General features: G+C 42.1%; 1 long non-coding RNA gene across 1 annotated transcript in view; it reads left to right on the top strand.

Moving 5' to 3' along the window:
* LOC105882363 (uncharacterized) overlaps positions 1–14,483 on the top strand; it is a 29,520-nt gene extending 15,037 nt beyond the window's left edge. The window contains exon 4 of the long non-coding RNA XR_002222997.2: positions 14,219–14,483. This is a non-coding gene — a long non-coding RNA (uncharacterized LOC105882363). The remainder of the gene's footprint in view (positions 1–14,218) is intronic.
* Positions 14,484–15,274: the final 791 nt, after the last annotated feature.

Here is a 15,274-nt window from a genome sequence, read left to right as displayed (position 1 = left end):
AGCCCAGGTAACAGAGCGAGACTCTGTCTCAAAAAAAAAAATCGATTCTGGGCTGGGGCCACTGTCTGTGTGGAGTTTGCACGTTCTCCCCTTGTCTGCGTGGGTTTTCTCTAGTACTCCCATTTCCTCCCACATCCCAAAGCTGTGCAAGTCAGGTTCATTGGCATGTCTAGATGATCCCAGTGTGAGTGTGAATGTGTCTTTGAGTGTGCCTTGTAATGGGATGGCATCCTGTCCAGGCCTGGTTTCTGCCAGGCACCCTAAGCTGCTGGCATAGGATCTGGCCACCTGCAACCTTGAACTGTAATAATTGGGTAAATAATTATCTTACTTATTTTTATTAAGCTTTCTTAAATGTATGTATAGTTCACATATATTTCAGTGTTTAATATTGGAAGTGTTTTGGTCTTTATTTAGAAGTTTGGCAATGTTTTGTGGCCAGAAATACACTGTAGGAACTTAACCCTTGTTTATGTCAATTAGCTCATGGTAAGAGTGGCTTCATTATACTATGTTGTTATGCTTAAAGTCACGGTTTCCAAGAACCCATGAACGACATAAGGTGAGGATTTACTGTGCTCTGATCTTTGTAACTAAGGAGCTTGGGTTTTAATAGCTTTAGGGGTCAGGGGACAAGGCTGTGGGCACAGAAAAGGTGGGGAATTGGAACTAAGAATCTTGTATAAACTTGGGACCCTGGAAAGCTTACAGCTGCATAGAAAGAAAAGGCATCCGTCAGCTGACATAGAAAAACAAAGAAATCTGTCTGCCCTTGTCTGAGCTTTTTTTTTTTTTTTTTAGCTGAGGAAGTTCCCTTCTTTGTTGCCTGAACTTTGAGTGAAAAAAATATGCATCCATGAGAATGAATAATCACTATCTTTGCTCAGGTGGTTTGTAGTCTGAATTTATATTACCTGTGTGGTCTGGCAGCCCCAAGGTGAGATATTAATATAAAGAATGGTCCCAGGCTGGGACGCTTTTAGGGTTCTTGGCAAAAGCAAATGCAGGACTTCTCTTGAGGGATACACTGAAGCCAGACCAAACTGGGGTTGCGAGGGGTCATGGGAGTGATGTTAATTAGAGCCCAAGCCTTCCTGGGGTGAGAAGTGACTGAAAACAGGGTGGACTTCTGCCTGGCGTCAGGCAGTCACCCCTGCCCCTGCCAACCCTCCAAGCTGATGGAATGCTATCTATGGGGATGACCTCCAAGTGCTGCTTCTCTCTGAGGGTTCAAAGGTGTGTTCCTGACCTGAGAATTTGTTTGGAGGGATGAGAGAAAACAGCAGTGATTAATTCTGGTTTTTGAGATGCTCAGACCTAGGACTCCTTTTCACTGCTCCCCTTGAATTTTGGAGCTGACCCAGATCAGGGGCTGGCCTTCAGCCATTATCTGTAGATATTAATATTATGAGGCAAAGGAGCCAGTACCTCCATGGGAATGTGAGTTCATAGGCCCAAATAACTAGGCATCTGAAGAAGACAGTTACCTCAAAAGAAAAACAAGAAACTGGGAACCATGCACCAATTGTGGTAGAAAGACTAACTAACAAACCAGGAATTTTAAATCAATATGAAAGACTTCCCATTCTGGTTAGGATGTAGAAAGTTGTAAGAGGCTGTCATTCTCATCCTACCAGGTGATTCTGAAGTAACACCCGCCATAGAAAATTGCTGCTCTGTTCCAGTGACGTGGATAGCAATAAATGCATGGGTACATGTCCACAGGCTAAGTTTGACAAGAATGGTGATCTATGGTGATATTGTTTACATGCTGTGCTTACATTTTATTTAGTGTGTGCAATTTTATCTTGAAATTTCTTAGTCAATTAGGGATTAGTTGGGGGAGATATAAAGTTGAATATACCACTGACACAGTAATTTATTACTTTGTGGTTCGTTGGAAGACCATGGACATTCAAACAGTTGTGCAATTTTCCTTAATCCCTTGTCATGGAGGTATAACTCCAAATTAACATCAGTGTGCCAGCATTGCAGTGCTACAACCAGCTTTATAAGAAGAGCCAGCCAAATTTTAATTTAGCACTACTTCCCTTGCTCATTTTTTATAAGTTGCATTTGCCTGTCTAACCCTTCTGTGTTGAAACATTCCACGTGCAAAGGCCCCATGGCCTTGCTGCAGGGAATTGCCTACAGAGGCTTCTTGGAAACCCCACTGTCACTCAGAATTGGCCAGGAATGGAGCCCTGGAAAAAAGTGGGGTGAGCTAGGTAAACATGAGCCATGCCTTTCTATGCATTGTTCTATGGAGAGGGTCTCCTATGAATCTTGATTAGTATCCAAAATACCTGATACTTCAAACCCTGAAATTATATCAGGCTAATAAAATCTGATTCCATTTTAACATTTAAGTCCTCTTTCTTTTGCTCTAATACCATAAACCTCAAGCTACCTTCTGATTGTTAGACATCCCCTATAGCTTGTCTAAAGGAAAAAAAAGTACTGGTTTGGCAGATAAGAATAGAAAAGTCCACACACTAGTTATATTTCTCAGTACACATTAATAATGAAACATAGTAGTGTGTATGATTTAGTCCCTGGTAGGTTAGTGTGAATCAGGATCTCTGAGATAAAGCTCATAGATTTTGGCAACTGAGAGCCAGACTTAGAGCAGGGTGATTTCATTAAGGTAAATGCCATTAAGGCAGCAGTAGCATCCTGCTAGCCCTTCTTGGCTGTGTGTCTTCCTTCCCATATCTACAGTGCATAGGAGAAATATTCTAATCCCCACTGTTATAGAACTTGAAACCCAAAGAAGCAGGATGAGGAAGCTTGTGGTTTCTGAACCTAGCACTCTATTGAAACTGCCCACAAAAGTTAAAAGCAGCAGGGCCCAGTGGTGCACATGCCTATAGTCCAAGCTACTTGGGAGGCTGAGGTGGGAGGATCGCTGGAACCCAGGAGTCCCAGGCCAGCCTGGGCAACATAGCAAGACAGCGTCTCTAAAAAATAAAAAGATAAAGACAATAGTGCAACCTCCTAGTGGCAATGTCTTCTTAGTCTTCATCCTATATTCTCTTTAGCACGCAAAACTATTGACCACCATCTCCATTCATGGGGGTCCTATCTGAGGCAATCTAGACTGGAAAGAGACAGAAGGGTAGATCTGAGCCAAAGCTCAGGAAACTAAGCACAAAACCCACTATTTATCAGGCATCTACTTGGTGCTAGGCATTTTCTTTTAGGCACCTGGTATATATCAGTGAATCAAACAAACAAGGGCCCTTGCCCACATGGATGAATATAAATGTCCCCAGGAACATTAACAGAGTAAAGAAAGGATCATGTTCTCCTTTATGTTCCTCTAGGTTTTATTCTAACTTTTATTACAGTATATTACAGTACTTACAACATATTATTGCAATTATTTGTTTACGTGTCTGTCTCTCTTTGCTGAACTGTGAGCTTTTGGATAGCAGGAATGTCATATCTTATTATTCTGACACATGGCAGGCATTCCATAAATGTCAGTATAATGAATACATGAATGAACACGTGAAGCTGGATTACTAAAGAAGCTGTTGAGCTCTAATGGCTTAGAGAGACTGTGCTCATCTTGGTCTTAAAGGAAAATAGGTTTTCTATTAAAAGAAAAAAAAACTACAAAAATGAATACTGCACTAAAGGAATATTAAACAGGAATCAGTGCTTCTTTTTATCCCCTACTACTGACACCCTAGACAAGGCCACCATTATCTCTCTCTGGATTAACAAAGCCTTAGCTGCTGGCACCTCCACCAACTGGTCTTCTCTCCTTTAATCTGTTCTCCGTGATGAAGCCAGGGAGCATTTTAAAAGACAACTATGACCATTTCACCCTCGCTTCACAATCTGTATTTTTTTTTCTTATTTTATTTTCTTCTCTTTCAACTTACCCCCCTGCATTCTGCATTCTCCTCATTCTGTTCTGCTTTCATTTTTTAGTTCCAGTAATGGAGCATGCCATCTCTCACTTTCAAGCCTCCATACATGTAATTACCTTGTCCTGACCCACTCTTCCATCCCCCCCCTTCCTGAACCCACTCACCCCAGGGCGTTATTGCTTTTTCTCACTTAATTAACTGTTGCTCCTTCTAGACTGTGACCTTCCTGAGGTTGAGACTGTGACTCTGTTTTGCCATCCTGTCCCCAGCACCTAATATAGTGCCTTGCATATAGGAAGTACTCATTTTTTTTTTATTTAATGAATGTATACATGAACAAGAGCAAACAACTGAGAATACGGTTTGGTTTCAGGATCTGCTCAAAGGAATTTATTTTGAGAAGTGTAGTGCACAGACATGTACTCAAAACTCATGGCAATGAAATATGTGCACAGCCTTTGCATTTTTCAAAGTCCTCTCTGTTTTCTGCTGTTTGTTTTCATCATACAAAATCTCCCTTTTGTTAGACTTTTGTCATTCACGTACTACATTGCAAGACAGCCTGTAGGTGACCCTAGTAGTTTAAAGAGAGACTTTATCCTGTGGCTATAATAAAAAAGAACTGGGCTAATGATATTTGCAACAATTCAAAGGGTACAGCCCCAAAATGATCAGTTCTTATGGCTGATTGGATGCCAAGGGAGAAAGGCATCTCTCCCAGGAGGGAGTGGTAGGATCTGCCCTGTAAGCTACAGTGCTCCAAGTTATTTGTTTATAGCCAGAAAACCAATTCTTAATTGATACATTTCTGAGTGAAGAGATCCAGATGTTACATGCTAATTTTCTTTTTTAGAGTGTGTCAATTTATGCAATTCTGGCTTGAGGGCTGGGAGAGTCAATCAGTCATACCTGACTAGCTGCTCTGCATGAAAATATGAACAATAATGTTTTGTCTCTGAAATTTGAGGAAGAAAATCTCATTAAAGACAGGAGCCATTCCTAGTCCCCAGTAAAGGGCAGCTAGGAATGTTGATTAAGGATTTGAAAGTGATTGGCTGGTGAGTAGTATGGGGTCAGAGGGTGGGGAGGATATAGGGGGAATGGGAAAAGTAATGGAAAAGACCCAAATCTTCCAGGGTCCCAGAGCATGGATTTGTTTACTTTGAGAGGTAATTGCCAGCTGAGGCCTGTGTTCTTGCAGCTCATTTTGAATTTTGATGATAAAGAAATTATTCCTTTTTCTGATGATGAGAAATCTGATCCAAGTTGTATAGGCTTGGAAATGTCTATGCTAGTAATTTGCTAGATTTAAGGATCTAGTATTTCACAATTAGATTCTCATTTAAGAAAAACCATCTTGCTTTATTTAGAGAATTAGTCTTTTATTAGTCAAAATGGATTTGCTCCTGAGGCCTAAACTATTTGGACTCATTTCAGGCAAATGTTTTCTAGGAGCTGGGTTCTTAAATTGAAAAAGAAACATAGCCAACATAATAATATATTTAATGATCTGTACAAACGCCCTGGAAAATCCCATCCTGGCCAAACATTAGAATAGAAATCAAGACTGAAGGTGCCAAATGGTTTCCAATCCCCCCAAAGGCCCAAATCATCCTAGGTTACAGTACACAGACTTGTGCATTTATTTATTTTTTATTTTGGGAATTTCTTCTTGTCCAAAGCCTGATCCTTTTAAAATTTGTCCTGATTTTCCTGGCTAACTTAAGGGCATGTTTGGCAACAGTGAATCGATTGTTTCTCAAATGAGATAGTAATCCCTCTGGGAAGTGTGTGTGTGTGTGTGTGTGTGTGTGTGTGTGTGTGTTTATGTGTATTGCGATGGCAGAGAGTTATGAAGACACTTTGGGAACAACACTTTAAATGCCTGAACAGGGATTACTCTAGATAGTATGATTAGCCTCTTCCAAAATGTGTATCTCCCATCCTTTGTGACGTGACCCTTTATCTCCCAATTATTTCAAAGGTTGCCATGAAATTCTCAGCACAGTTGTTGAACTAAATAATGGCCTTGGGGACTTCCCCTCTGCCCATTTCCTCACCCACTTTGAGACTGAACCTCTCCAAGTCCAGGCAGGAATTGTTCAATGGCCCGAGAGAAGAGCCCCAGCAGGGCAAGTCCTGGGTGAGGAGTGGAGGTGAGGGAGAGAGGAGTGAGAGTGGAAGAAGGTTGTAGCAGGATCTAGAGTACTGGAGGATAATAAACTGAAAGGTGAGGAAATATTTCTCAATGTACACCTTTCTGAAGTTCCAAGGAGAAACACTAGAAAGAGAATTTTTATGGCTGGATGACTTGCTGACCATTCTGTTCTGACTCAGTTCTTAAATATTACCTTCTCCTTGAGGTTCTCTCACTGGTGATGCTGCCACCGCCACCAGCAACACTGTTAGAGCTCTTATAAATGAATCTAAGCCTGCATGGGTGCTTGGCAATAGCCAGGTTCTTTGGTTAATATTGAGAAATATAATCAGAGATAGATGAAAGTTTGGTATCACTTACCCCACAACCAGGCGGGATTTAACTATAAAAGCAAGCAGCAGACCAAATTCTGCCAAGCATATTAGGGCTTAAGAGCAAACAGACATGAAACAGGCAACCTGTTCCTGTGAGCTCAGTGACCTTTTTACTCTCAGTTCTTTAGGCGTTCCAACAAGCACCAAAGGTTGAATGCAAGGCAGATTCAGCAATATTCTGAAGACTGGTAAGCAAGCCTTTTTTTTTTTTTTTTTTTGAGACAGAGTCTCACTTTGTTGCCCAGGCTAGAGTGCTGTGGCATCAGCCTAGCTCACAGCAACCTCAAACTCCTGGGCTTAAGCAATCCTGCTGCCTCAGCCTCCCAAGTAGCTGGGACTACAGGCATATACCACTATGCCTGGCTAATATTTTCTGTGTATTTTTAGTTGGCCAATTAATTTCTTTCTATTTTTAGTAGAGATGGGGTCTTGCTCTTACTCAGGCTGGTTTTGAATTCCTGACCTTGAGCGATCTGCCCACCTTGGCCTCCCAGGGTGCTAGGATTATAGACATGAGCCATTGCGCCCGGCCAAAGCAAGCCTTTTAGTCAGATCAGCCCCACTGTCCTTCATGAAGACAGTAGGACACAAGATCAAATAGGATGCTGGGCCTAGATGTTAGGCTGCTAAGTGTGCTGGATTCTTCTTTTTCATTTATACAAGAACTGTGAGTCCTATGCAGTCTTTCTGGCCCATCATATACCTCGAACACCACTCATTCCATCAATGATAAATTATTGCTAACACCTCTTAAGTTAATATAAAAACCCCAGGTACAAATGTGAAGAATGTGGAAAAAAAAAAAAAAAATATATATATAAAAACCCCAGGGCAGATTCAGATGGCCATGTTTGCATAGCTACCCTGGAATGTGGATTGCTGGCTAGGGCCCTTCACCATTAACCGGTATCCCTATGGTGTAGGCGAAAGTACATACTTAGCAATTCCTGTTTCCTCTCCCCACCAATATCTATAAACAATATTATAAAAATCATTCATGGGCCGGGCGCTGTGGCTCACGCCTGTAATCCTAGCTCTTGGGAGGCCGAGGCGGGCGGATTGCTCGAGGTCAGGAGTTCAAAACCAGCCTGAGCGAGACCCCGTCTCTACTATAAATAGAAAGAAATTAATTGGCCAACTGATATATATATATATATAAAAAAAATTAGCCGGGCATGGTGGCGCATGCCTGTAGTCCCAGCTACCCGGGAGGCTGAGGCAGAAGGATCACTCGAGCCCAGGAGTTTGAGGTTGCTGTGAGCTAGGCTGACGCCACGGCACTCACTCTAGCCTGGGCAATAAAGCGAGACTCTGTCTCAAAAAAAAAAAAAAAAAATCATTCATGGAAATAAAGTAACTCAATAAAATCTTTGTCACTCAGGGTAAAGCAGTGTGCAAATTATTACATCATTGTTTCTCAATTCCAAACTCTTCTTTATGATGCCGAGGCTAGGACTCTGCAAAAGGCATTTTTGCTTTGCCATCTGTCTCTGTTAGGCTCTGCCTAGGGGGGCACTGGAGAGAGACTGTAAGTCTGGACAAAGGGGAAGGGACGGCTCCTTTATGTCTCCTTCCTGTGTCTGTCAGCATCAGCCCGTCAACTGCCCTCACTTTGTCAACAGCAGTTGGTTCTAGCACAACTGGTTCCACTTTTCAGGTGGATTCTGGCACTCTTGGAGCCAGCCTCTCTTGCTTTCCTCAGAGGCCTGGGTCTTAGCCATGAGACCCTCTTCTTAGCTTCTGAGGCATCTGCATCAGCCAAGCAGCTCCCCACAGATCTGGGTCCCAGCTCCATATAGGGTCCCTTCTCTGAGCTTCTAGACTCTGCCAGCTCTAACTTCTTCCCTTTGTTTCCCCAGCCCCAGGGTTAGTAGCTGCTCTCGAAGTTCACTGTCTTTGTGTTACCCTAGTGTTCCCTTTTTGCCTTTTCAGCCCTTTAATAGCTGCTTTACTAAATCCCCATAATCAGTTTTCTCTATTAAAACAACTGGTGTTGGCTTGGGGAGGGGGTGGCTCACGCCTGTAATCCTAGCACTCTGGGAGGCTGAGAAGATTGCTCAAGGTCAGGAGTTTGAAACCAGCCTGAGCAAGAGCAAGACCCCGTCTCTACTAAAAATACAAATTAATTGGCCAACTAAAAATACACAGAAAAAATTAGCCTGGCATGGTGGCACGTGCCTGTAGTCCCAGCTACTCGGGAGGCTGAGGCAGGAGGATCACTTGAGCCCAAGAGTTTGAGGTTGCTGTGAGCTAGGCTGACGCCATGGCACTCTAACCCAGGCAACAGAGTGAGACTCTGTTTCAAAAAAAAAAAAAAACCCAAACCAAAAAAACCTGCTGTGGTTTCTGTTTTCCAGCCTGGATCCTGAGCCATATAGTCAGGGTCTAAACAGAAGAATGGAAGCAGAAAAAATTTCTAGGAATTTTACCAAGAAAACTTCAACCCAAAAGGTTGGTTTACAAAGAAAAGACTAGTAGAATATGATTATCTTTGGATAGCCCCAGATAAAAAATGTCAGTATGGCAAGCCTGTGTCAGATAATTAGAAAACTGTCAAAAATCTAGTCATTACAGTGATCTGACAGCAGTTATTGGAGAAGCAGGCACTGAGTGCTTGGGAGTTATAGGCAGTGTGCAAGCTAGTCTCCAAAGATGGCCCCAACAGTTCCTTCCCTCTCTCTACACACATGCCACTCTTTACATCCAGGGTAGAATTTGTTTTCCCTCCCCATGAATCTGAACTGGCCTTGTGCCTGGCTTTATGCTGACATTATAGGATTTCTGGGCCCAGTCATTAAGAGGCCTGGCAGTTTATGCTTCCTCCTCTTGGGATGTTTTTTCTTCAGATACTCCCGCTCATAACCCAGTCACCATGATAAAAGACGCCTGAGCCACAGGCTCATGGAGAGGCTACATGAAGGAGAACTGAGGTACACTGGTCAACAGTCCTAGCTGAGGTCTCAGCAGGCAGCCAGCATTTACTATCAGAAACATGAGTGAGCCATCTTGAATGTTCTAGACCAACTGGGATCCCAGATGACTGCAGTCCCAGCTGACATCATGTATAGCAGGAAAATGATCCAGTTGAGCCCAGTCAACCAAGGAACTGGTGAAAGATAGTGGAATGGTCATTGTTTTATGCCACTAGATTTGGGAATAGTTTGCATGCAACAAAAGAAAACTGAAAACAGACAGGAAGCCCACTTCCTAAATACTAGGAAATGTGGTGACATGGTTACTAAGGTGGGTCAAACCTATCCTAGCAAGAGTATTTATACCTCTTCCAAATGATTCCTTTTAAGCTAGCACAGCAGAGTGAAAATTTGATTACACTCACTGATATTGGAGTTTAGGGAAGGTCTAAAATCCTTTCATATGTTGCTTGGAAGATGGAAGATGAAACACTTGGACATCAAATGGAAGGAGACAACAAAGATATAGGCAAAACTGCCTATGTAGAAATGGACAGGAATTCCTGGGGTGAGTGAAGACAGAGGAAAGAGGAGAAGAGGTGTAGAGAGTGAGAAAGCAAGTGAGCAAGTAAACAAGGACTAGGGTGAGAGTGAGGCTGAGAATGAGAGTGAGAAAGAGTATAAGATGACATGACTGGAGACCAGGTTCTGTGAGGAAACAAGACCCATGAGAAATTTCCAGTGGCAGGAGGGTGGAGAACTTTTAGAACAAGCTCGTCCAGTATCCAGTATTTGCTGTAAACTTATATGCCTTTTTTGGAATGTTTTCTGTTGAAATTGGTATAGAAATGAGACCACAGACTCAAACATTTTTGAAATAGAACATTTGACATTCACTAAAAATTATTCATGTGAGAAGAAAGGAGGAGAGCAGCAAACCAGAGCCAAATGTCCATGTGCCTCAGTTCTGAACATATCACTTTTACTGCCTCTCTTATTCACGAGTACAATCCAAGATCTCCCACCGCACCCCTTTCCAGAAATTGTGATGGGATCCACAAGGATGCAGACTCTTGTATATGTAAACAAATTTATACAGCTTTGAAGAGCAATTCAAATATACATTTTGCAAACAAGAGGAGTCAAAGTAAATAGAATAGAATAGGAATAAGGTTTAGGTAATTATATAAAAAGAAAGAGAATTACAGTATTTACTCAGAAGAACAGAATGATTAAATGCTGAGGGAACAAAGCATTAACCATCTATTTTGTTAGTGGGGGTTTTAACTTTTGGAATATGTGTGCAGTAGTTTGAATGTATCCCTCAAAGTTCATGTGTGGTAAACTTAATTGACAGTGCAATAGTGTTGAGAGGTGGGACCTTAAGAGGTGATTAGATCATGAGGGCTCTGCCCTCATGAATGGATTAATGCTGGTTTTTTTTTTTTGTTTTTTTTTGAGACAGTCTAACTCTGTTGCCCGGGCTAGAGTGCCGTGGCATCAGCCTAGCTCACAGTAACCTCTGACTCCTGGGCTCAAGCAATCCTCCTGCCTCAGCCTCCTGAGTAGCTGGGACTACAGGCATGGGCCACCATGCCTGGCTAATTTTTTTTTTTTTTTTTTTTTTTTTGAGACAGAGTCTTGCTTTGTTGCCCAGGTTAGAGTGAGTGCCATGGCAGCAGCCTAGCTCACAGCAACCTCACACTCCTGGGCTCGAGCGATCCTCCTGCCTCAGCCTCCCGAGTAGCTGGGACTACAGGCATGCGCCACTATGCCCGGCTAATTTTTTATATACATATCAGTTGGCCAATTAATTTCTTTCTATTTATAGTAGAGACGGGGTCTCGCTCTTGCTCAGGCTGGTTTTGAACTCCTGACCTTGAGCAATCCACCCGCCTCGGCCTCCCAGAGAGCTAGGATTACAGGCGTGAGCCACCGCGCCCAGCCATGGCTAATTTTTTTATATATATATATATATATATATATATATATATATATATATATATATATTTTATTGTCCAGCTAATTTCTTTCTATTTTTTAGTAGAGATGGGGTCTCGCTCTTGCTCAGGCTGGTCTCGAACTCCTGAGCTCAAATGATCCGCCTACCTCGGCCTCCCAAGTGCTAGGATTACAGGTGTGAGCCACCACGCCAGGCCTGCATTAATACTGTTATCATGACAATGGATCAGTTATCCTGGCAGTGGATTCCTGATAAAAAGTTTCTTCTCCTCCCATCCCCCCTCCCCACTGGTGCATGTGAGCACACTTGCGCATGCTCTCTTGTCCTTCTGCATTCCACCTTCCACCTTCCACCATGGGATGATGCAGCAAGAAGGCCCTTGCCAGATGCCACCAGCACCATGGTATTGTGCTTCTCAGCCTCCAGAACTGTGAGAAATACATTTTTTTCTTCATACATTACCCAGTCTATGGTATTCGGTTATAGCAACACAAAACAAACTAAGACAACATGACTTCGAATTCTCTTGCTTTTGGTATAGCTGATTGCCCTCAAGTAGTTGGAGGATAAAGAGCTGCATTTCTTGGGCAGAGACAAGATAACAGAACAGAAAGAAATGTGGGAATGAGACTCAGCAAGAGCTGGAAATCTTATCAAGAAGTGTTCCAGAAATCATGAGCTCCTAGGAATCTGCAGACATTTGGGGAGGGCTTGGAATTTCTCACAAAGTTTAGAGAGGCTTGAGCAGAGTTCCTCCAAATCTAAAGAAAAGATACAAGATACAATTACAGCCTTTCTCAAATGGATTCCAAGAGATAATTAGACTTTAGTGTGCTGTGGGCATCCATTGTTTGCAATGAATTAACTTCTTTCCTGTAACTTTTGTCTCAGAAGTACCTTCTAGAATGGTATTTGTTATCAAGTATCCTTGGGAGAATTGAGAACAGAGTCACTCAAATTATCTTCTGTGTTCTGGGATTCAGATCAGGCGTTTAAAGGCCCACATAAGGTGCCAGAAGGGTTTTTAGAGAAAAAGTTTGGTGGTGTGCTCTAGGCCCTCGCTGGTTGAGAGGGTCCCCGTTCTAGCCACCAGGAGCCTCTGATCACACAGCCTCCAAGCTAGAAGGCACCCTGAGAGTCATAAAATCCAATCCCTTTATTTTTTTGATTGTGAAAGTGAAGCTCAGAGAGGTGAGAGTTGGTTAGACAACAGAGCTGGAAGTGGAACCTCTTTTTTTTCTTTACTCTAAGCCTGGGACTCTTCAGAGAGTGTGAACTAAAATAAAATTTTAAAGCTTATTCTCCCCCCCCCCCCCCCACTGAATTGCTGAATTGCCTGCCAGGAGGAGGGAGGTCAGACATCCTCATCATGCCCCCCTCCCTTCTTGGGGACATCCTTTGTAACCCATTAACAGACCTAAGGGTATGCAAGACACACCTGCAGGTCCTCAATTTACATAACAAATATATATCCGGTGGCTTGTCTCTGATAAACAGCTCCTTATGTTAAAACATTCCAAGCCTTTAGACAAAGCTTCCTGTTTTTAACTAATTACAAGCCAAAGAATTTTTAAACCCACCTATAACCTGTAAGGCCCTACTTGGAGAGGGCCCACCTTTTCGGGCCAAACCAATGTATGCCTCCTACATATTGATTTATGACTTTACCTGTAACCTCTGTCTCCCTGAAATGTATAAAACCAAACTGTAACCCAGCCACTTTCTTAAGACTTCTTGAGTATGGCTCTGGGTCATGGTCCTCAAATTTGGCTCAGAGTAAATATCTTTAAAATTATTTTACAGAGTTTGGCTTTTTTTTCTGCTGCTGACAAGAGATAATTCCGTTACTTGTTGTGGTAGTCTGTGTTACTGTTCCCCAGATATTCTTTCCCCTCTTCCTTCAGTGCCCCTTCCCTGTGGTTGATATCTTTCTTTTCCTTTTGCCTCAACAGCCTAAGTGAATACAACATGGAGCAAAGCTGTGATAGACATGTCGTGTGAATGAGAAATACTCTTTTCTGGTTGTAAGCTAGAATGTTTTGGAGTTGTTTGTTACCACAGACAACTTATCTCAACTATTGCAGTTTTCTTCTGCCTTGTAGGCAGTCTGTCTTGCAAGTGAGGGAATGTATCATCCATTGGTCTACCTGGAAACTACATTTTTGTTGTAGCTATTAATTTGGAATGCTGGTACAAATTTATATTCTATGAGTCTGGGTTGCATGACTAGTGTCTGAACCTGGATAAATGGAACATCAGAGTCAGGAGTTCAGAAAAGTGACAGGGACCTTGAAGCCTTCCCTGACCATCCCTTTCTCCACTAGAAAGGAAGCAAGGGAGGGGGGGGGGTGAGGGGATGGGGTCAAGGCTGAGAAAGAGACTTGAGTGACTGAAGATAAGCAAAATTTCCCGACTTCATACTTTTGTATAGGACTAATCTTGAGAGATAGCTCCATACCTGAGCCTTAGAAGGTTCTTCCTTACTGGGTGTCATTCCATGTGACCCACCCTCTCACAGGAGGCTATTCCTTATCCCAAATCAGAGCCAGAAGGAACTTCTAAGTTGGTGGCTTTTAGACTGTATCCTAAAAGTTAAATTTCAGTTTCCATATTAGCAGTGCAAAACAAAGTCTTCATTCTGTTAATATATTGCTGATTTTCTCATAATCAAGTGTTAAATGATTGAAGGAATTGAATTAGCGTAATAATTGGTGATTGTTACATATATCATTGATGTCAACCGTTCTAAGTCATTAGAGTGAGTCAGCCTAAGGTGAGGTAATAGCAGCCCAAGAATTAGATTATGTCATTAGAGAGTCACTGTTTTTCTAAATATATTGTTTACATGCCCTGTGATTTACACATCATCCAGAAGCAAATCCTAAGCATTTGATTTAGGTTCAATCTTATTATTATTATTATTATTTTAGAGATGAAGTCTTGCTGTGTTACCATGGCTGGCCTTGGACTGCTGGGCTCTTCCCTCAGCCTCCTGAGTAGCTGGGACTACAGGTACATGCCACCACACCCAGGTTTAAATATTATTTTGAGCTTTTAAAATTTTTGTGTTCCCCTAGACAGAGTAAGAGTTACCTCAGAGCATTGCCAAAGTCAGAGGGAGATTCACTTTTATCATTACACCCTCAAAACATCAGTTCATTAAACATTCTTCTTATCTTAACTCAAATTTTGTATATTTTATAAGTAGTGAGTAACCTTTTAAAACAAATTCTCAATGAAATTTATATATACAAAAAGCCTTAAAAAGAATTTTATATTTGGTACTCCAGGGACCAAAAAGGCACAAAGTACTTGAAACAGATAGGAATGACCTTTGTGTTTCAAATATTGATACCTAATGACTCCAACAGTCAAGACAAAAGCTATTTCATGTCAACATTAGGCAGGCAGTCATAAAATCTCTCTGAAGTAACTTCATGAGAAACAAGATGTTTTGTTTATATATTTTAAAAAGTTCACAAAGTCTCCATTATGTGGGAATGTTAAATGTAACCCAGGTGACAACTCCATCGTAACATATGCCATGTCTGATGTTGCCTGGCCCAGAACAGCCCAACTATGGACACTGCTCTTTTCATAAATATTTGGATTAAACACTCTCCATTTAGGCTTCTTACTAACACAGCATGCTACTGTTCAGATGGAGTGGTCCTTATGGCCCAGTGAGTACCACCGTGACCTACCATGACAGCACCATACCCTGGAGGCTGATGAATGAATGAATGACAGTGCCCACCATTCCTTCTTCATTTACATGTTCACATGTTTCCTACTGTCTCTGTCAGCTGCATTTTTTTTTTTCTTTTGCTGTGTTTGGTCAAAGCACTGCAAAATTTACTTGGGTAAGAGGCACTATAGTGCTTAAGAGCATGTATTCTGGGGCCAGACTCCCCAGCTTCAAATCCTGGCTCTGTCACTTATTAGTTGTGTGACCTCAGCAAGTTCCTTAACCTCGCTATGCCTCA

This window comes from Microcebus murinus, chromosome X, assembly GCF_040939455.1.
Source record: "Microcebus murinus isolate Inina chromosome X, M.murinus_Inina_mat1.0, whole genome shotgun sequence".
Lineage (NCBI taxonomy): Eukaryota > Metazoa > Chordata > Mammalia > Primates > Cheirogaleidae > Microcebus > Microcebus murinus.
The sequence above is the reverse complement of the archived record's forward strand: the minus strand, read 5'-3'. Positions and strand labels throughout refer to the sequence as shown.